The following is a 23071-nucleotide window of genomic DNA, read 5'->3' as shown; positions in this document are numbered from 1 at the left end:
TAGTTTATTTCTCTCTCACAGAATCAAAAACTGCAGTTAAGGAGTTCAGAGACCTAGGCCTCTTCTAACCTGTTGCTCTGCTAGCTCAAACACAAGTCTTCCCCCTCATGACTCAGAATGGGTACTCCAGCTCCGGTCGTTATGCCCATCTTCTAGCTTCCAGAACGAAAGAAGAGAAGGTGATTTCTGGAAGTTTTAGATATCACTGCCTTTTGACTCTATTGGCCATAACTTACTCTCATGGTCATGGCCAGCTGAAAGGGAGACTGGGAAATATAGTCCTATTCCCAACTTCAAGATTGAGAGCAGGAATTTAAACTACCAAGTGGCATGTGGTTTAAATTTCTCATCTTAATCTTAACAAGGCCCAATGAAACAGATGCTATTATTATCCCTGCATGACAGATGAAGAAGCTGAAACTCAGAACAATTAAGAATTTTGCTCAAGGGCTTCCCTGGTGGCGCAGTGGTTGAGAGTCCGCCTGCTGATGCAGGGGACATGGGTTCGTGCCCCGGTCCGGGAAGATCCCACATGCCGCGGAGCGGCTGGGCCCGTAAGCCACGGCCGCTGAGCCTGCGCGTCCTGAGCCTGTGCTCCGCAACGGGAGAGGCCACAACAGTGAGAGGCCCGCACACCGCAAAAAAAAAAAAGAATTTTGCTCAAATTAGATGGCTACTCCTTAGCCGGGTTAGGGTTTAAACCCAGGTGGGCTTACCCTGAATTCTATGATTTCCCCTTCCTTACATGATGCTGTGACGCCAGCAGAAGACAGAAGGGAGAATCCTCTGTTAACAAAGCTTCATCTTGGCAAAGATACCTTCTATCCAGTTTTGAATCCATGCACTTGGGGAAAAACATCACAACTTCCCTATCACCCAGGATCAGGAAGTAGAGAGGTGGGTTGGTTCTGTAATGTGAAACAACCCCTGACAATAATTGGGAAAATGCCATGCTGCCGTGTGTGTCTCACACACGCTGGGACCCACAGGCTTGGCTGCTGTGGATGGAGACACCCTCTGGCTTTCTCAACCCCTCCCTCTCCCCCTCCTGTCCACCACCTACTCCTCCTCCTTCTTGGATCCACACAATGGACCAGATGATGTACATTCCCAGGAGCCTTATGACTGTCACCTGCTCCCACAAAGGGCAAAGGGAGAGATGGAGAAGAGGCATTGTTGTCTGTAAAGGGACAGATAGAAAATAGGGTTTCCACGCCATAACGTTTCTGTTATGACCACTCAACTCTGTCAGTGGAGCGTGAAGCAGCCATAGACAATATGTAAATGAATAGCTGTGTTCTGATAAAACTTTTTTACAAAAACTGGTGAAGGCTTGATTGGACCCACAGGCCATAATTTGCTGACCCCTGGCCTAGTGGTTACATGCACAGACTGGCATCCATCAACACTTCCTACAAATCCTACCTTCTAGTGTAGATGGGAATTATCTACCTAATCTTGGGCCTCAGTTTTCTCATCTCTCCCATGGAAATAAATATACCTACCCCCACCCCATGATTAATAAATTCTCTGTTCCCCAAACAGGCAAGCTTACTCTGACCCCAGGGCCTTTGCACTTGCCTTGCCATCCTTTCCAGCTCTCGCATGTTGGCTCCACCTCATCATGAAGTTTCTTAAGTCACCTTCTCAGAGGTTTCCCTGGCACCCCTGTCCAGAGTAGTGAACCTTCCAGCCTGGCACATAGCAGATACAGAAGCCAGCTTATTTATTTATTTATTTATTTATTTAAACATCTTTTTTTTTTTTTTTTTAAACATCTTTATTGGGGTATAATTGCTTTACAATGGTGTGTTAGTTTCTGCTTTACAACAAAGTGAATCAGCTATACATATGCATATGTTCCCATATGTCTTCACTCTTGCGTCTCCCTCCCTCCCACTCTCCCCATCCCACCCTTCCAGGCTGTCACAAAGCACCGAGCTAATATCCCTGTGCCTTGCGGCTGCTTCCCCCCAGCTATCTACCTTACTACGTTTGTTAGTGTGTATATGTCCATGACTCTCTCTCGCCCTGTCAAAACTCACCCTTCCCCCTCCCCATATCCTTAAGTCCGTTCTCCAGTAGGTCTGCGTCTTTATTCCTATCTTACCCCTAGGTTCTTCATGACATTTTTTTCCCTTAAATTCCATATATATGTGTTAGCATACGGTATTTGTCTTTTTCTTTCTGACTTACTTCACTCTGTATGACAGACTCTAGGTCTATCCATCTCATTACAAATAGCTCAATTTCATTTCTTTTTAAGGCTGAGTAATATTCCATTGTGTATATGTGCCACATCTTCTTTATCCATTCATCCGATGATGGGCGCTTAGGTTGTTTCCATGTCCTGGCTATTGTAAATAGAGCTGCAATGAACATTTTGGTACATGACTCTCTTTGAATTTTGGTTTTCTCAGGGTATATTCCAAGTAGTGGGATTGCTGGGTCATATGGTAATTCTATTTGTAGTTTTTTAAGGAACCTCCATACTGTTCTCCACAGTGGCTGAACCAATTCACATTCCCACCAGCAGTGCAAGAGTGTCCCCTTTTCTCCACACCCTCTCCAGCATTTATTGTTTCTAGATTTTTTGATGATGGCCATTCTGACTGGTGTGAGATGATATCTCATTGTAGTTTTGATTTGCATTTCTCTAATGATTAATGATGTTGAGCATTCTTTCATGTGTTTGTTGGCATTCTGTATATCTTCTTTGGAGAAATGTCTATTTAGGTCTTCTGCCCATTTTTGGATGGGGTTGTTTGTTTTTTTGTTATTGAGCTGCATGAGCTGCTTGTAAATTTTGGAGATTAATCCTTTGTCAGTTGCTTCATTTGCAAATGTTTTCTCCCATTCTGAGGGTTGTCTTTTGGTCTTGGTTATGGTTTCCTTTGCTGTGCAAAAGCTTTGAAGTTTCATTAGGTCCCATTTGTTTATTTTTGTTTTTATTTCCATTACTCTAGGAGGTGGGTCAGAAAGGATCTTGCTGTGATTTATGTCATAGAGTGTTCTTCCTATGTTTTCTTCTAAGAGTTTGATAGTTTCTGGCCTTACATTTAGGTCTTTAATCCATTTTGAGCTTATTTTTGTGTATGGTGTTAGGGACAGAAGCCAGCTTATTTAAAAGACATTGATTCTTTTCTAGATAAGGAAGGATATGATTTCTGCAGCCCAGGAATTCCCTGCACTGGGAATGCTACCTTCTCTCCTTTTCCTGAACCTTCAGAGCAGGTCACAGGTGGGATCTAAAACTCAAGGCAAGAAGAATCAGTGCACCTTTCTCCAGCATGTACTTTTCAACTCTGGGCACTTCCTTCTTCAATCAAGTGGCTGGCAGGGTTGGCAGACAAAAGTAAATGATGGGGTGACCCTCAAGGCCCTTCAACCAAGCCACGAGTGCAGAGTTTCGCTGTCTGGTGACCCATCCTCACCCTGCTGATGGGCCTTCCGTGAGTCACCCAGAATTTTCCACCTAGATTTATGAAATCCATTTTCTCTGAGACAGACTAAGCAGTTTAGAGAGAACCAATATCATTAGGTTAATGATTCCCCATAAATTATTCCCCACACAGCCCAGTTAATCCCACAAATGGAGCATTAATGGTGGCAGGTCACTTGCTGGCCCTTCACAATTCCCTGGGATGACCATGGCTTAGGCAGATGGTGCTGCCTAGTAAGGTCCTGCTTATCGGGGCTGAATCCCCACTCTGTTATAATCCTCCATCAGCCACTTCAGGGTTCCCGCTGCAGCCTGGGTGTGATGTCCTAAATGAACATCATGGATGGGAATTATTTTCTGTCTCGTTTCATCCTTGGCCATGACTTTTCATTTTCCATTGATGTCTGATTTATTTATCTGTTTATGAAGCAACCCGTTTGGCTTGAAGCGACAGCGATAGGCATTTGATCAAATCGAGTCACAAATCTCATCTCCCACCATCCTGAATTTTTATTCCATCATTACTTAACAAAATAGAATTAAGTTGGGGAGAAAGCAGGCTCTTGCATTATGCATTGGCTTCATTTCAGTGGTCTTTATGCTGTCTCTTGGGGTTGCAGCTTTTCCACATTACCAAGTGTTCTCAGAGGAAAGCAGTTGCATCTCTAATGCCTGAGAAATTTTGTTCTCCACTCTAATTTGCCTGGGTTCTGAAAGTTGGCAGAGCTATCCAAGGGACATGGATCAGATTGTCTTTAGCCAAGGTGGTTCCCATGGGACAATACCCTATAAGGTTTTTCCACAGAAGAGCAGAGCTTCCCAAAATCTAACCTCCTTAGAATCAAGGTGTGTTTTCAATGTGTCCTATAAGCCCTGCTATTCCTCACCCAAACAGGCATGGAGTGGCATAGAGCATACAATATTGGTATCATCATCATTATCAAAATTACTGGAAACTAATTATCAAAGTTCTTGCCAGGTGCCAGGCACTCTGCTAAGTGTTTCTCATATTTATCCCCATTCTACAGATGAGAAAATCGGGTAAGGGACAAAACTAGGACTCATTTCTCATCTACCCACCACCAGAGCCGGGTTCTTAACAACTCTGATTCTGCCTCACAAGGAGGTACTTCATTTCTTGCCAAGGAGGAAGGGAAAGTAATAAATATCTACTGGGCACATATGTGTTAACATTTTCCACATTACCTCATTTTATTCTTTATTTTATTTTTTAATTTTTAAAAATTTATTTAAAAAACATAATGGTACAAAAAGGTTGAAAGTAAAAGAATTGGAAAAGATACAGTGTGCAAATATAAACTAAAAGGAAAGTATATAATAACAGATAGAGTAGATGTGAAAGCAAAAGCGTTACTAGAAATAAACAAGGGCACTTCATATCAACAAGACCAATTTACGAGGAAGTTTTAAATTTGTATGCATGTAACTTCAAATTATATAGAGCAACAGAGCTACAAGGAAACAATAGACAAATTCACTATCATAATAGGAGATTTAACATACTGCTGTCATTCACTGATAGAGGATACCTCTTTCAGGACCAGTAGACCCCCCCCAAAAATTAGTAAGGGTATAAAAAACTTAAATAATGTGAGCAGCAAATTTGATTTCACAAGCAGAGATATACAGTCACTATGCTCCAAAACTTGAAATTACAAATTATTTTCAAGCACACTTGGAACATTTTTAAAACTGACCATATTGTGCTATAAGGCAAATTTTAACAAATTTCAAAGTATTAAAATTATACAAAGTATGTTTCTTGACTTGTAGTTAAGCTACAAATCAGTAACAAAAAAGTAACTAGAAGTTATGAAATACACTACTTCTAAGTAACCCCCCCCAAAATAAATCACAATTGGAGTGAGAAAATAATTTGAACTGAATGATAAAACAAAATATTACATACCAAAACTTGGATGTGACTAAAGCTGTGCTTACAGGAAAATGTATAGTCTTTTTTTTTAATTGCACACATGTCTATAAACCTAATAAATAGGTTTTCTCTATTTTTTTCATACAGCAGGTTCCTATTAGTCATCAATGTTATACACATCAGTGTATACATGTGAATCCCAATCTCCCAATTCATCCTACCACCACCCCACCCGCCACTGCTTTCCCCCCTTGGTGTCCATATGTTTGTTCTCTACATCTGTGTCACAATTTCTGCTCAGCAAACCGGTTCATCTGTACCATTATTCTAGGTTCCACATATGAGTTAATATACGATATTTGTTTTTCTCTTTCTGACTTACTTCACTCTGTATGACAGTCTCTAGATCCATCCACGTCTCAACAAATGACCCAATTTCGTTCCTTTTTATGGCTGAGTAATATTCCATTGTATATATCTACAACATCTTCTTTATCCATTCGTCTGTCGATGGGCATTTAAGTTGCTTCCGTGACCTGGCTATTGTAAATAATGCTGCAATGAACATTGGGGTGCATGTGTCTTTTTGAATTGTGGTTTCCTCCGGGTATATGCCCAGTAGTGGGATTGCTGGATCATATGGTAATTCTATTTTTAGTTTTTTAAGGAACCTCCATACTGTTCTCCATAGTGGCTATATCAACTTACATTCCCACCAACAGTGCAAGAGGGTTCCCTTTCCTCCACACCCTCTCCAGCATTTGTTGTTTGTAGATGTTCTGATGAAGCCCATTCTAACTGGTGTGAGGTGATACCTCATTGTAGTTTTGATATGCATTTCTCTAATAATTTGTGATGTTGACCAGCTTTTCATGTGCTTCTTGGCCACCTGTATGTCTTCTTTGGAGAAATGTCTATTTAGGTCTTCTGCCCATTTTTGGCTTGGGTTGCTTGTTTTTTTAATATTGAGCTGCATGAGCTGTTCATATATTTTGGAGATTAATCCTTTGTCCATTGATTCGTTTGCAAATATCTTCTCCTATTCTGAGGGTTGTATTTTCGTCTTGTTTATGGTTTCTTTTGCTGTGCAAAAGCTTTTAAGTTTCATTAGGTCCCATTTGTATATTTTTGGTTTTATTTCCATCACTCTAGGAGGTGGATCAAAAAAGATCTTGCTGTGATTTATGTCAAAGAGTGTTCTTCCTATGTTTTCCTCTAAGAGTTTTATAGTGTCCGGACTTACATTTAGGTCTTGAAGCCATTTTGAGTTTATTTTTGTGTATGGTGTTAGGAAGTGTTCTAGTTTCATTCTTTTACATGTAGCTGTCCAGTTTTCCCAGCACCACTTATTGAAGAGACTGTCTTTTCTCCATTGTATATCCATGCCTCCTTTGTCATAGATTAGTTGACCATAGGTGTGTGGGATTACCTCTGGGCTTTCTATCTTGTTCCATTGATCTATGTTTCTGTTTTTGTGCCAGTACCATATTGTCTTGATTACTGTAGCTTTGTAGTATAGTCTGAAGTCAGGGAGTCTGATTCCTCCAGCTTCGTTTTTTTTCCCTCAAGACTGCTTTGGCTATTCGAGGTCTTTTGCTTCTTCATGCAAATTTTAAGATTTTTTGTTCTAGTTCTGTAGAAAAATGTCATTGGTAATTTGATAGGGATTGCATTGAATCTGTAGATTGCTTTGGGTAGTATAGTCATTTTCACAATATTGATTCTTTCAATCCAAGAACATGGTATATCTCTCCATCTGTTGGTATCATCTTTAATTCCTTTCATCAGTGTCTTATAGTTTTCTGCATACAGGTCTTTTGTCTACCTAGGTAGGTTTATTCCTAGGTATTTTATTCTTTTTGTTGCAACGGTAAATGGGAGTGTATCCTTAATTTCTCTTTCAGATTTTTCATCATTAGTGTATAGGAATGCAAAAGATTTCTGTGCATTAATTTTGTATCCTGCAACTTTACCAAAGTCATTGATTAGCTCTAGTAGTTTTCCGGTGGCATCTTTAGGATTCTCTATGTATAGTATCATGTCATCTGCAAACAGTGACAGTTTTACTTCTTCTTTTCCAATTTGGATTCCTTTTATTTCTTTTCCTTCTCTCATTGCCGTGGCTAGGACTTCCAAAACTATGTTGAATGATATCGCTGAGAGTGGACATCCTTGTCTTGTTCCTGATATTAGAGGAAATGCTTTCAGTTTTTCACCACTGAGAATGATGTTTGCTGTGGGTTTGTCGTCTATGGCCTTTTTTATGTTCAGGTAGGTTCCCTCTATGCCCATTTTCTGGAGAGTTTTTATCATAAATGGGTGTTGAATTTTGTCAAAAGCTTTTTCTGCATCTATTGAGATGATCATATGGTTTTTCTCCTTCAATTTGTTAATATGGTGTGTCACATTGATTGATTTGCATATATTGAAGAATCCTTGCATCCCTGGGATAAATTCCACTTGATCATGGTGTATGATCCTTTTAATGTGTTGTTGGATTCTGTTTGCTAGTATTTTGGTGAGGATTTTTGCATCTATATTCATCAGTGATATTGGTCTGTAATTTTCTTTTTTCGTAGTATCTTTGTCTGGTTTTGGTGTCAGGGTGATCATGGCCTCATAGAATGAGTTTGGGAGTGTTCCTTCCTCCGCAATTTTTTGGAAGAGTTTGAGAAGGATGGGTGTTAGCTCTTCTCTAAATGTTTGATAGAATTCGCCTGTGAAGCCCGTCCTGGACTTTTGTTTGTTGGAAGATTTTTTTTTTTTTTTTTGCGGTACGCGGGCCTCTCACTGCTGTTGCCTCTCCCGTTGCGGTGCACAGGCTCTGGATGCGCAGACTCCGCGGCCGTGGCTCACAGGCCCAGCCGCTCCGCGGCACGTGGGATCCTCCCGTACCGGGACATGAACCCGTGTCCCCTGCATCGGCAGGCGGACTCTCAACCACTGCACCACCAGGGAAGCCCTGTTGGAAGATTTTTAATCACAGTTTCAATTTCATTACTTCTGATTGGTCTGTTCATATTTTCTATTTCTTCCTGGTTCAGCCTTGGATGGTTATACCTTTCTAAGAATTTGTCCATTTCTTCCAGGTTGTCCATTTTATTGGCATAGAGTTGCTTGTGGCAGTCTCTTAGGATACTCTGCATTTCTGTGGTGTCTGCTGTAAATTCTCCTTTTTCATTTCTAATTTTATTGATTTGAGTCCTCTCCCTCTTTTTCTTGATGAGTCTGGCTAATGGTTTATCAATTTTGTTTATCTTCTCAAAGATCCAGCTTTTAACTTTATTGGTCTTTGCTATTGTTTTCTTTGTTTCTATGTCATTTATTTCTGCTCTAATCTTTATGATTTCTTTCTTTCTGCTAACTTTGGGTTTTGCTTGTTCTTCTTTCTCTAGTTCCTTTAGGTGTACGGTTAGATTATTTATTTGAGCTTTTTCTTGTTTCTTGAGGTAGGCTTGTATAGCCATAAACTTCCCTCTTAGAACTGCTTTTTCTGCATCCCATAGGCTTTGGACTGTCGTGTTTTCATTGTCATTTGTCTCTAGGTATTTTTTGATTTCCTCTTTGATTTCTTCAGTGATCTCTTGGTTATTTAGCAACATAGTGTTTAGCCTCCATGTGTTTGTGTTTTTTACATTTTTTCCCCATGTAATTCATTTCTAATCTCATAGCGTTGTGGTCAGAAAAGATGCTTGATATGATTTCAATTTTCTTAAATTTACTGAGGCCTGAATTGTGACCCAAGATGTGATCTATCCTGGGGAATGTTCCGTGCGGACTTGAGAAGAAAGTGTAATCTGCTGTTTGGGGATGGAATGTCCTATAAATATCAATTATGTCTATCTGGTCTATTGTGTCATTTAAAGCTTCTGTTTCCTTATTTATTTTCATTTTGGATGATCTGTCCATTGGTGTAAGTGAGGTGTTAAAGTCCCCCACTATTATTGTGTTACTGTCGATTTCCTCTTTTACAGCGGTTAGCAGTTGCCTTATGTATTGAGATGGTCCTATGTTGGGTGCATATATAATTGTTATATCTTCTTCTTGGATTGATCCCTTGATCATTATGTAGCGTCATTCCTTGTCTCTTGTAACATTCTTATTTTAGTCTATTTTATCTGATATGAGTACTGCTACTCCAGCTTTCTTTTGATTTCCATTTGCATGGAATATCTTTTTCCATCCCCTCACTTTCAGTCTGTATGTGTCCCTAGGTCTGAAGTGGGTCTCTTGTAGACAGCAAATATATGGCTCTTGTTTTTGTATCCATTCAGCAAGCGTGTGTCTTTTGGTTGGAGCATTTAATACATTCACGTTTAAGGTAATTATCGATATGTATGTTCCTATTACCATTTTCTTGTTTTGGGTTTGTTTTTGTAGGTCCTTTCCTTCTCTTGTGTTTCCCACTTAGAGAAGTTCCTTTAGCATTTGTTGTAGAGCTGGTTTGCTGGTGCTGAATTCCCTTTTCTTTTGCTTGTCTGTAAAGCTTTTGGTTTCTCCATCGAATCTGAGTGAGATCCTTGTCAGGTAGAGTAATCTTGGTTGTAGGTTCTTCCCTTTCATCACTTTAAGTATATCATGCCACTCCCTTCTGGCTTGTAGAGTTTCTGCTGAGAAATCAGCTGTTAACCTTATGGGAGTTCCCTTGTATGTTATTTGTCGTTTTTCCCTTGGTGCTTTCAATAATTTTTCTTTGTCTTTAATTTTTGCCAATTTGATTACTCTGTGTCTCGGCGTGTTTCTCCTTGGGTTTATCCTGTATGGGACTCGCTGAGCCTCCTGGACTTGGTGGCTGTTTCCTTTCCCACGCTAGGGAAGTTTTCGACTATAATCTCTTCAAATATTTTCTCTGGTTCTTTCTCTCTCTCTTCTCCTTCTGGGACCCCTATAATGCCCAGCTGTTGCTGTTCTGTGGCAGTGAATTCCACCATTCTGTCTTCCTGGTCACTTATCCGTTCTTTTGCCTCAGTTATTCTGTTATTGATTCCTCCTAGTGTCGTTTTCATTTCAGTTATTGTATTGTTCATCTCTGTTTGTTCTTTAATTTTTCTAGGTCTTTGTTAAACATTTCTTGCATCTTCTCGATCTCTGCCTCCATTGTTTTTCCGAGGTCCTGGATCATCTTCACTATCATTATTCTGAATTCTTTTCCTGGAAGGTTGCCTATCTCCACTTCATTTAGTTGTTTTTCTGGGGTTTTATCTTGTTCCTTCATCTGGTACATAGCCCTCTGCCTTTTCATCTTGTCTATCTTTCTGTGAATGTGGTTTTTGTTCCACAGGCTGCAGGGCTGTAGTTCTTCTTGCTTCTGCTGTCTGCCCTCTGGTGGATGAGGCTATCTAAGAGGCTTGTGCAGGTTTCCTGATGGTAGGGACTGGTGGTGGGTAGAGCTGGGTGTTGCTCTGGTGGGCAGAGCTCAGTAAAACTTTAATCCGCTTGACTGCTGATGGGTTGGTCTGGATTCCCTTCCTGTTGGTTGTTTGGTCTGAGGCAACCCAGCACTGAAGCCTACCTGGGCTCTTTGCTGGGGCTAATGGCAGACTCTGGGAGGGCTCACACCAAGGAGTACTTCCTAGAACTTTTGCTGCCAGTGTTCTTGTCCCCATTGTGAGCCACAGCCACCCCCGCCTCTGCAGCAGACCCTCCAACACTAGCAGGTAAGTCTGGTTCAGTCTCCCCTGGGTTCACTGCTCCTTTCCCAGGGTCCCAATGCGCATACTACTTTGTGTGTGCCCTCCAAGAGTGGAGTCTCTGTTTCCCCCAGTCCTGTGGAAGTTCTGCATTCAAATCCCACTAGCCTTCAAAGTCTGATTCTCTAGGAATTCCTCCTCCCGTTGCCGGACCCCCAGGTTGGGAAGCCTGATGTGGGGCTCAGAACCTTCACTCCAGTGGGTGGACTTCTGTGATATAAGTGTTCTCCTGTCTGTGAGTCACCCACCCAGCAGTTATGGGATTTGATTTTGCTGTGATTGCGCCCCTCCTACCATCTCATTGTGGCTTCTCCTTTGTCTTTGGATGTGGGGTATCTTTTTTGGTGATTTCCAGTGTCTTCCTGTCGATGACTGTCCAGCAGCTAGTTGTGATTCTGGTGTTCTCACAAGAGGGAGTGAGAGCACGTCCTTCTACTCTGCCATCTTGACTGCTCTCTCCCATTTTGTTCTTTAAAAAAAAATTTTTTTTTTAAGAATTTAAAAAAATATTTATTTTTTAAATTTATTTATTAATTTTTGGCTGCATCGGCTCTTAGTTGCGGCATGCGGGATCTTTTGTTGCAGCATGGGCTCTTCATTGCGGTGCATGGGCTTCTCTTTAGTTGTGGCCCGCGGGCTCCAGAGTACATGGGCTCTGTAGTTGCGGCACGCAGGGTTAGCTGCCCCGAGGCATGTGGGACCTTAGTTCCCCGACCAGGATCGAACCCACGTCCCCAGAATTGGAAGGAGGATTCTTAACCACTGGACCACCAGGGAAGTCCCTGTTTCATTTTATTCTTAAAGTCTCCCCCAAAAGAAAACCAAACAAATAAATAAATAAAGTCCCCTGTGACCTATACATTAGCCAATCTTACAGGCAGAAAAGCTGGGGCTTAAAGATACTAAAATAATCTGCCTCTAAATCCAGGATAACAATGATATCCAGCCAAATGAGGGGTCTTGAGACTAAAGGTATCTCGTGATGCAGCTTCTACAGCAGGGGGTCCTGGTGCAAGGTCCTGAGATGGTCCTCAGCGCATTCATGACCTTTTTTTAATGCACAACACGGTATGCATGTGAACATGAGGATATTTTCTAAGGAAAGCCTCATAGCTCTGATAAGACATTGGAGGGGGTTCTAAACCCAAAATAGATAAAGAGATACTGGTCTAGAAGACAGCTTATACGTGCTTGTTGACTTCAGGCAATCAGCCGTCAACACACATCTTTTCAGCACGTACTCTGCATGGAATACTAGAAAAATATAAAGATTGATATCCACCCATGTCTTCAAGGAGACAAATAACAGGAGGAACAAGATCAGGTCTTATCATTTCCCTGCTTAAGCCCTTCCACTGGTTTTCCAGCCCACTGAGAATAAAATCCAGACATTTCACTGTGACCTACCAACAAGGCTCAATAGGACTCCTACCTTCCCAACTCTTCACATATTGGGTTTCTTCTTATCCTCAGGACTCAGAACAAAGGTCATTTTGGAGAGAGCCTCCTTGAACTCATGTGAGTCTAGCATATGCTGGGTTTCCCCTTAGCTGTATCGCAATCTCTGATCGTTGTGTCTGTTGTGCGCTTACTTACTCAATGTCTATCTCCCCAGCTAGAATAAAAGCTCATGAGGGCAGACTAGTCCATCCTGGTCACCATTCCCAACACCTGACACTGTGCCTGGCACAGACTTGGTGATCGACAATATTGAGTGGATGAAAGGGCATGTCACTTACCACCATTGAGCCTCAGTTTTCTCATCTATAAAGTACAGGTTTGGACAATGGATGGTTTCCAAATTATGCTCCCCAGGTCCCAAGTGCCTCCCCAAAGTCCCTCAAGACCCCATAGGGAAAAAGAGGTAAAAATAGTGATGTTCTTGGCCTCCTAGCCCCACCCCAGCTATGTATTCTAAACAGTGCCACTTGGAATAGGATTTCATCTGAATGCAAAAGAATTCTTCAGCTTAAACCTGAAGTTTTAAACTGTTGGACTCTGAGCATCTTTGCAGCTCTAAAATCTATGACCTGTAACTAAAAAACACAAAGAGTGGTACAGAGGGGAAGGAGCCCCCGGGAGTTTTGGGGTTCGGGGAGAGATACCACACAGATGGGCTAGTCCCAAAGACCTAATGGAGGGAGAAAGGACTTGAAGGACAAGTTAGGAAAACAAGAACGAGGAGGCATAGAGTTTTGAATCATGGCAGTGAAGAGCATCTAGAGGGGACATTCAAAGAGCAAGAAGAGTCCTAAGACAGTGGTCTTGATGGATGGTCCCCGGATTGGCAGCATCAGCATTGCCTAGAACTTGTTAGAAATGCAAATTCTCAGGCTCCATTCCAGATCTACTAAATCACAAACTATGGAGGGGGTGGAGCCCAGAAATCTGTGTTTTAACAAGCCCGCCACACGACTGGATGCACGTTTAAGTTCTAAGGGTAAGGGTAAGGCAAGAAGGGTGAGATACCTGCCCAAATCCAACTAGAAGGCAGTCATGGAAGAATCCTGGGGGATGACTTAGTGGTTCTAAGTGGTTCTAACCACCTTAGTGGTTTTCAACACTGGCTTCACATTAGAATCACCTGGAGAGCTTTTCCAACTCCTAATGCCCAGGCCACATGCAGAGAACTTAAACTGGAATCACTAGGGATGGGAGCAAGGAGTCTGCATTTTTTTAAACCTCCCCATACAATTGCACTGTACAGACATGGCTGAACAGCATAGTGTCTGTGCTTTCTTGTAGGACAGGTAGCAAGGGGAGCCAGGACCCAGTATACCTGGAAATTCTGCTTGATAATGTAACCTGCTGGGGTTCACCGTGCTGCTACAGAGAGGTTGATGGTGGTACTGCTCAGGAGGGGGAATTAATTTATTACAAAGGGGAGAATGCATTTAGTTAATTAAGGATGGTAAATGTGCCTCGTAAGTAGTTCTGTGAGAAAGAGGGTGGAGGGAGAAGGACAGGAGGGGTATAATCATGTGGTGGTTTAAGTTATCTCTTGCTGCTAGAAATAGAATGTACTGGATCAGTAGAATTAGAAGAAAAGGCTTAATAATGAAAAAGAAGAGAATGAACACCGAGGACATCTCAAGAGGAATATTTTAGAGTGGAGTTTGAGAGGATGTTATGCAGAAGACAAGGAAAGATCATGCCTGTGTCATAGTGGTCAGGACTACGAGATCTGGAGTTCTACTGCCTGGGTTCAAATCCCATCTCGGCCATTTCATAGCTATGTGACCTCAGGCGTGTTGCTCAACCTCTCTGGACCAGTCTCTTCATTTGTAAAATGGGTGGGGGAGGGGTAATAAAAATTTCTATCTCATTGGGTTTTTGTGATGATTAAATGGGTTAATCTACACAATGTGTTTTTTACAGCAGCTCCTGGCACTCGACAGTGGGTTGCTATATTAACTGTTCTTGTTTATAAGGTTGTGGATAACAAGGGATGCACTGACCCAGGAGCTCAAGGATTTCTTGGCATGGGGCATGCTTCTTTTCGTCCCCCAACGACACGGCTGTGACTCTTGAAATAAGCCATGTGTTCATGAATCCATGTAGTCTCAAGAGTTCTACCTGTGTTGACTTAACAATTGCAGAGATTGTTGCTTCAACTGCTCTCCTGCCACTGGTCACCATCGTAGAGTGTCAAATCAGCCCTAAGGGCATACAAAGAGCCCAGAGACCACCAACCAATAGAGTAGCTGAGCTGACATCAGAGCCCTCTCAACACTCCAAATCCATAGGAATGCTGGATAAAATATAACAAAACTTCACATACATAGCTTGGATCAAAAATAAAGGAAAAGAGAATCCCAGGTGCCAGAAAGGACAAGCAAACTAAATGAGCCCAAAGGTCCATGTGATATCAGAACTGCATATACCTAGAGAGTCATAATACCAATGCCTGGAGAGCAGAGCTGCAGCCACAGGATGGGAGCTGATAAGGCCCAAAGCAGGGAACCATAAAGGGCTTTCTATCCATGAAAGGGGCACTAAAAAGTTCTACCTAGTGGCTTAAGCACATAGCTTTCAGGTAAATTGGCCACCCCAAACCACAGGTGGTAAAACACTCACTGAGAGAAATTTAAATATCAAGGCTGTGCCATAAGGTTCCCCAATCTTGGCTCCCTGGGAATCCCAAAGAAAAAAATCCCCACTGAAGATAAGCTCACAGTTAAAAATGATAAAGTACATAAAGAAACCAAGCCCCCACAAGAGTCAGAAGATGCAACTAATGAAGGAATTCAAACCATAGAAACTAAATTCACAAGACCTCTTTAAAAGTCTCTTTGAAGTTATCTGAGTAATAAAAAAAAAAGGAAAGAAAATAGGGTCAATAGTAGCTACAGATCATTAACCATAGACACAAAGCCTGCATGAAGGAGACTGTTGCCTGTTCAGTTTCTGCCTGCTGATTTTAAGGATGTGATGCAGGAGAGTGAAAAAAGATACTCATACATGTGTAGGCTGATATGGCCTTTCTAGTCTTTCTAGAAAAGTCAAGTTTTCAACATGGATCAGAAGCCTTAATTATTCTTGCACACACTTTGGAGAAACCCACTTTTAGGGATTTATTCTAAAGAAATAATGATGGATATGAGCAAAGATTAGCTACAAGGATTTTTTTTTCTTTAGTGTTGAACAATTGGAAACATCCTAAGTGTCCAGCAGCAGGGATTTATCAAATAAATGAGGATATATCCAGATGTTGGGGTTCTAGGCAGGCATTGAAATGGATGCTGTAGAAGAATGTTGAATGACATGGAAAGATGTTCATAACATTGTGAGTAAAAAGAAAACAGACTTTTTTGTAATTGCATGGGCCATATAATTCCATTTTTATAAATGTAGGATAAATACTGTGGTTTAATATTTAACTGTGGAAACTCAATTATGAAAAATAGATGTAATACTGGAAACAAAAGTCACAAACAGGATTATCTGTGAGCGGTAATACATTATGTCATTGATGGAAACACACCACTGGCCCAGTTGAAAAATGAAAATTGTCTTTAATGGGAAAGGATACGAAAACTTTTGGAGAGCGTTGCATGAAGCAGAAAACAACACAGCTCCTCACAGACAGACACAGATTCACAGTTCTCCTGGAGCTCAGCATGAAGATGTCAGCTGTCAATAATATGACTGTGTGGAATGAAGGCTCTCCCCATGCACTGCCCTCCAAGCTTCTCCTCTTATCTGCCCATTCTGGAGCTCCTGGCTACCTGTCTGCTTGAATTCAGGTGAAAGTCACTGATGCAAAAGAGCCTAGAACATTCCTGAGAGTTCACTGCAAGACTGAGTTAAGAGGTGGTGTCTTCTCCAGGACCATCTCGTGGAGCATAATGGCCACCTGAATTCTAATAATGCTGGGATTACAGGAGATTTCCTTTTCTGTCCTTCTTTTTGCTTGTTCATATTTTCCAAATATATTATTCTGTGTATCAGTCACCACAAGCTATAGGGTAACAAAATAATCCCTAAATCAGTAGCTTAGCACAAGAACTGTTTTTCTTCAAACTAAAAGCCTGATACTATAACTATACCATACAGGATACACAGCTATGAAGGTTGAGGCAGCAGGGGAAGAGAGAGCATAGAGGTGGCACAACAGCTGCTAAATACCTCACGACAGGAGAGACACATCATTTCTGCTTACACTTCACTGGCTAGAATCCATTGGATAGAATTCCCAGTGCCCACATGGCAAGTTACTGGGAAGTATATTCCTCACTTGTACTAGAAAGTCTACTACACTATGTATAGAGAACACTGGTAATCCTGACCACCTCTTTAATAAATACTATTTTTAGCACACTTTCTAAGGTGGGGAATACTGTCCCATTAGACTTAATATAAGAAGTAAATCCGGTACAGACACCAGGGCGGGAAAAGGGGGGTGGGATGAATTGGGAGATTGGGATTGACATATATACACCAATATGTATAAAATAGATAACTAATGAGAACCTTCTGTATAGCACAGGGAACTCTACTTAATGCTCTGTGGTGACTTAAATGGGAAGGAAATCCAAAAAAGAGGGGATATACATATACATATACATATATATACATATAGCTGATTCACTTAGCTGTACAGTAGAAACTAACACAACATTGTAAAACAACTATACCCTAATTTAAAAAAAAAGGTAAATCTGTATGTTGTCTCTACAGGAAACCCATTCACATAGGTCGCTGACTTTTGTAAAATAAGTGGATGAATTTCCAGGTCTTGAGAAGCTCTAAACAACCCATTATTCAGCCCCCTCCCACGGATACCTAAACCTTCCCCTCCTAGGGAGAGACCAAAATCAGAGAACAATTCTCTGTATTACAATGGGTCCAGGCTGGTCACCGGGGAACAACAGTGTCATCACAGCCCCAGTTGTTTTTCATTCTTTTACACTGCTACCCTCTGCATGGCCTCAGGATGGCTGGTTCTGCTTGAGACATCCTGGCCTCCCCAAATTTCATCCAAAGAGGAAAAAGAGAGTCTCCTGGTACAACAACTTTTATCAAGAAAGGAACCTTTTATACCAGTCAGGATGTCCATCATCAAAAAGACTATAAATAATGAATGCTGGAGAGGGTGTGGAGAAAAGGGAACCCTCCTACACTGTTGGTGGGTATGTAAATTGGTGCAGCCACTATGGAGAACAGTATGGAGGTTCCTTAAAAAACTAAAAATAGAGTTACCATAAGATCCTGCAATCCTACTCTTGGGCATATATCTGGAGGAACCATAATTCTAAAAGATACATGCATCCCAATGTTCATTGCAGCACTATTTATAATTGGCAAGACATGGAAGCAACTTGTATGTCCATTGACAATTGAATGGATAAAGAAGATGTGGTATGTGTATATACAATGGAATATTACTCAGCCATCAAAAAGAATGAAATAACGCCATCTGCGGCAACATGGATGGACACAGACATTATCATACTAAGTAAAGTAAGTCAGACAGAGAAAGACAAATATCATATGATATCACTTTTATGTGGAATCTAAAAAAGTGATACAAATGAACTTCTATACAAAACAAGTATAGACCCACAGACATAGAAAACAAACTTACAGTTACCAAAGGGGAAAGGGGGAGGAGGGATAAATTAGGAGTTTGGGGTTAACATATATACACTAGTATATAGAAAATAGATAACCAACAAGGACCTACTGTATAGCACAGGGAACTACACTCAATATTTTGTAATAACCTATAAGGTCAAAGAATCTGAAAAAGAATAGATATGTATAACTGAATCACTTTGCTGTACACCAGAAACTAACACAACACGGTAAATCAACTATACTTCAATTTTTTTAAAAAAAGAAAGGAACCTTTTCCCAGAATCCCTCCACTCACACATCTAAACCAATCACTGGCTAGAGTTGTGAAATGACCATAATTGTATTTAAATAACCAACATACACCACCCTGGAATTGGGAAAGGGGCCATGAGGTACATGAAAGCCTACTACTTAGTCCAAATTGAGGTTCTATTAGCAAGAAAGAAAAGAGAAGTGGGAAATCAATAGTATTCTACAGATGTAATAGGCAGTACTTGTAGGTCAGTATCTATCTATATATTCCCTCAATAAATGTTTCTTGAGTGACTACTCAGTGCCAAGTCTCATGGTGGGCATTATGGAACCACAGAGGGACTAGACACATTCCCTACCCTCAGTGAATTTTCAGTCCAGTAGAAATGGTTAGGCATTAATTATATAACCACAACAGATTGTGATAGATGGCCAGATTGATGTTTATGCTATATATGGAAGCATGGAAGAGAGACTTGAAGGCAATCATAGAAGGCTTCTCAGAGGAGGTGACATTTAAGCTGGACCTCGAAGGCTGAGGAGGAGTTCACCAGTTAGACAGTATAGAGAGAGCAGTCCAGGGAAAGGCAGAAGTGAATGAATACATGACTGAATGAATCAATGAAAAAGACAATATGAAAAGATACTTCAAAGAAAAACACGCCTGGTAAGAGAAGGCAGTGTGAGCTTTGTGAAGGCCTAACCAGTAAGGCCTTCCAGAACGTCAAGAGGAGTCTATGGGTTGTAGTACCTGTGATTATATGCACTACTGACTATGTAACTTCAGAGTAATTGCAGGGAAAGAAAATGAAGTGCATTCAAGTACAGGAAGACATCTTCACCAGAAGTAATAAATCTGAAAACCCTTCCAGACACAGACCTTTATGGGTGTGAAGTATCTTAGGGACAGTCAAAATCACGTACTATGGAGCAGTGCATCCTAATGCAGTGGAACCTAGGAACCACTTTCCCTCCTGCCTTGAATCTTTCCAAAAAGTTAACTCTTTGGTGGCCAGTCCTCTTTCTGGCTATGGGGGAGGTTTAAGCAGTACTGTGAAAGCAAATGGGGGGACCTAGAGGAGAATGGTGGCCAGGCCCCACTGCTGTGTCTCCTTGAGAATCTGGAAATGCCCAGCCACATGGACTGACTGGAGACTCTGCCAGCCTGTGTAATTTTGTTGTTGTCATTTTTTTTCTGAAAATGATAATCAGCTGTTTTCAATGATTAAAATACAGGCTCACCTGGAGGCAGAAGGATGGACAGTTTGACCTCTCAAGATCTTCCTTCAGCCTTATATTTCAGGAGAGAGCATGGCAGAGGGAATGTGATACAATAAAGAATGTATCTGCTTTGTTCTGGGTTCCTGGCACAGTGTTTCAAAATCCTTGGAATTTCTTAGTGATAGTAGTAGCTTTTGTTATTCATAATGAGCCCCTTTTGGTGTGGGGGGGCGGGGGGGCATGGGGGTGCGCTGGTGGCCAGGGGAACCAACAATGTGATTGGAGGATTGAACCTTTCAGCCACCCGTTGGAGAGGGGAGGGGAGCTGGAGATTGCATTCAATCACATGGTTTAAATTAAATCAATGATTTAATCAATCATGCTGACATAGTGAAACCTGGATAAAAAATCTTAGGCACCAAGGCTTAGCGGAACTTTCCGGTTGGTGAACACATCAGTGTGCTGGGAGGGTGGTACCCTGAACCCATGCGGAAGGAGTATGGAAGCTCTGAGCCCCCTCCCCTACCTTGCCTTATGCATCTCTTCCAATCAGCTGTTCTTGAGTTGTATCCTTTATAATAAAACTGTAATTTTGGGTATAGTGCACGCAGTGAATTCCTTGAGTTGTTCTAGTGAATTACCAAACCTCAAAGGGAATTATGGGAAACCCCAAATTTGTAGCAGAAGCATGAGTGGCTAGGGGACACCTGGGACTTGTGGTTGGTGTCTGAAGTCGGAGCAGTCTAGTGGAGCTAAGCCCCTTAGTCTGTGGGGTCTGCACTAATTTCAGGGAGTTAGTGTCTGAATTGAATTGAATTGGGCTGAAGTGAATGACACCCAGCTGGTATTGGAGCTTAGGGAATGAAGATGATGGTTGACACTTACTGAGTACTTATTATGAGCCATGTGCATATAAAATCTTTCACGTGCATTTTCTCAAATAAGAGTCCAGACCCCGCCCTGCTCCCAATATTGATCGTTGCAGTTTACGTCGTAGATTCCTCAATATGTTATATATAGCTTTAAACCAGGTCGCACATTCCTTAGAATGGCCTTCAACCGGCCAGGGATTTCACACCTTTAGTTTTAGGCATCCCTCCCCATCTTCGGCCTTTCCAGCAAGCAGTTACAGATTTGTAAACAGTCCAAGGGATGCTATTTAAAGACAGCCCTTCGTAAATCAGAGTGCTTCTGAAACACAAATGGATGTAATCACTCCCTAATTTGCCCGGTTTGTGGGTTTGAATTTGCTTGCTTGCTTTATTTAGGCTGTTTTGAATCATTTCGTGGGCTGAGAATCAACAGCTTCAGCCATAAGTGCTCTGACTCTGTTTTGTTTTGTGCAACACCAGGTGTGATGTCAGACGAATAATGTTATTTTTTTCCCCAATGCTATACATTACACATCCAAGTGAGCCTTGTCTTTCAAAGTTCTCACCTCGAGGAGGCAAACGCTTTCCCCACCACTCCGTCTTGAGTACCTGGAGCACTCCTGGAGCACCCCTTCCCCCACTCCCTTCCCTAGAGCCTGAGGGCTCTTCCCACACAAGAATTGTACTGTCTGATTTCATATCAAATGTAGCACATGACTGGATTCTACACACCCCCCACTCTCTTCTCCATGGGTCTCGACATTCCAGTTGATGGGAAAGAATGGAAGCAAAGAGAAGAGGGTTGCAGGGGTTCAGGCGCAAGAGGGTTCAGGGGTTCAGGGCTCAGACTAGGGTGGTGGCAGTGGGGATCAGAAGAGGTGAACTATTTTTGGAGCCCACCACTCATTGGATGTATGGGATGTGGCAGTGAAGAAAAGATGGGTCACTTCTGATCTCTCACCAAAATTCTCAGTGACACTCAGAGCCCTTGTCATATTTGGTAATCAGAATTATTTGTGACTGTTTTTCTATCATCTATCTATCTCCTAGACTGTGAGCTCCAGGAGGTCAGTGAGTAGCAGAGGGCTTAGCACCCCAGAGGACTCAGTAAATATTTGTGGAATGAAAAAATGAATGAACATCTTATCCCCCTGATAGAAGCCCGTATGCACAAACACAAACTTGCTGCATCCAGTGATCGAGCTTCCTATTTCGGCTCCAAAGCTTGAAAGGTCAGAGGTCATGGACACTTTTGAGAATCTGATGGAAGCTAGAGAGCCTCTCCCCTTTCCCAAATGTGAACAGAATTTTGCACAGTACTTCAGAGATTTCACTGACCACACATGGACCACCCAGAGTTCTTGGTTAAGAATTTCTGATCCTGGGCTTCCCTGGTGGCGCGGTGGTTAAGAATCCGCCTGCCAATGCAGGGGACACGGGTTCAAGCCCTGGTCCAGGAAGATCCCACATGCCGCGGAGCAACTAAGCCTGTGCGCCACAACTACTGAGCCTGCGCTCTAGAGCCCGCAAGCCACAACTACTGAAGCCCATGCGCCTAGAGCCCGTGCTCCGCAATGAGAGAAGCCACCACAATGAGAAGCCCGCGCACGCAACGAAGAGTAGCCCCTGCTCGCTGCAAATAGAGAAAGCCCGTGTGCAGCAACGAAGACCCAACACAGCCAAAAATAATAAATAAAAATAAATTTATTTTTTAAAAAAAGGAATTTCTGATCTCTAATCCAAAGCTCTGGTTTTATAAATGTGCCCAGAGAGGGGAACTAACTTGCCCAAGATCACATAGCTAGAAAGAAAGAAGGGGAAGGAAATGCTTTTTGAGCTATAAATGATCAGGACTTTTCTCATTTTTCCAGATCCCTTCACTTCCTCTGGGCAGAGACAGCCAGCATATTCATCCAGAGCTGGACTTTTCTGCTTAAAAGGCCTTTCTTTTTGGCATGGAAATGTGTCTTCAGAAATTTTTTTTGGACCCAAATCTCCCCAAACTAGGTTTGAGGCTTTGAGAAGAGAAGAGCCACATACTGATACGCATGTGTGTTGGGAGAGTTTGGAGAGAGTGGTTTCTGTTGTTAGTTAGGGAAAGTACTTTTCTTTTTTATTCTCTTTTTACTGTTTTCCTAAGTGTTTTTCTGACTCAGAGGGGAACCAGAGCTCAGTTCTGCTCCATAGGATTAGTTAACAATCTTTGACCGTGCTGCATTCTCAGTGGAAGTCAGAACCGCTGCAAGACACTGAATTATTCACACCAAACAGGTCACATTTGCTGATGGAGCAAGTAGAATTTTGTGTCATGGAAAGACTCATTAAACTGAGTGCTTTGGTAAAGCAAGCCTCACTGGGGTCTAATTTGTTGGCATTGCTTGACATCTGCCTCCCAAAAGTCATGGGGGCCGCATCTACCTAATGGGCAGAGAGAGTGAGCCCGTTTCTGTCTGTGGCCAGAACGCATGTCTCATGGACCTGCCCCAAGCCCTGTCCTTCATCCATGCTATCAGCATTTGGACCTTGGAGACTTGCATGCTCAAAGCTCTGTGGAAGGCAGAAAGACAAGACTGGTCACTTTTTGGATGAGGATCACTAATCCAATGATGCTATCTTT

The sequence above is a fragment of the Phocoena phocoena genome, chromosome 13 (genome assembly GCF_963924675.1).
Source record: "Phocoena phocoena chromosome 13, mPhoPho1.1, whole genome shotgun sequence".
NCBI classification, from domain to species: Eukaryota; Metazoa; Chordata; class Mammalia; order Artiodactyla; family Phocoenidae; genus Phocoena; species Phocoena phocoena.
Note: the sequence above shows the minus strand (reverse complement) of the source record.